Genomic DNA, 458 nt, shown 5'->3' with positions numbered 1-458 from the left:
GTAGAAAAGTAATAGTGAACGGAACCTTTTGAAGAATATGCCGCGATCCCATGAAGGCATACAATGTTGCAAGCAAACTGAAAACATTCCCGCTGCTTCTGCTAACCTTTTTCAGTTCTTTCTTCTAGTTTGAGTTTCTTCTAGTTTAAAATCATGTACACTGAGCGTCATTAATAGGTCCATCTTTTAGTGCAGTGAGGTAAGAGAGGAGACTGGGCGGTGCCTGCTCACGTACCTCTGCCTGTGCATGCAACGCAGAGAGCACTACGGTGCGAGCGAGATGCCAGAGCGTCGCTCGGTGCATCCTTGTTGCACAGCACAAGTTTAAGGGATACGGCGATGCGGCCCCTCATTCGCAATAGGGAGCTTGGTGAGGCATCTTCTCCTACGTTGTCGACCAGGCTAGCTAGCGCCAATGTCCCACCAAGCTCCCAGGTACGACTCAGTGGGACTCATGC

This window comes from Cephus cinctus, unplaced genomic scaffold, assembly GCF_000341935.2.
Source record: "Cephus cinctus unplaced genomic scaffold, Ccin1 Ccin1_scaffold0453, whole genome shotgun sequence".
NCBI classification, from domain to species: Eukaryota; Metazoa; Arthropoda; class Insecta; order Hymenoptera; family Cephidae; genus Cephus; species Cephus cinctus.
The sequence above is the reverse complement of the archived record's forward strand: the minus strand, read 5'-3'. Positions refer to the sequence as shown.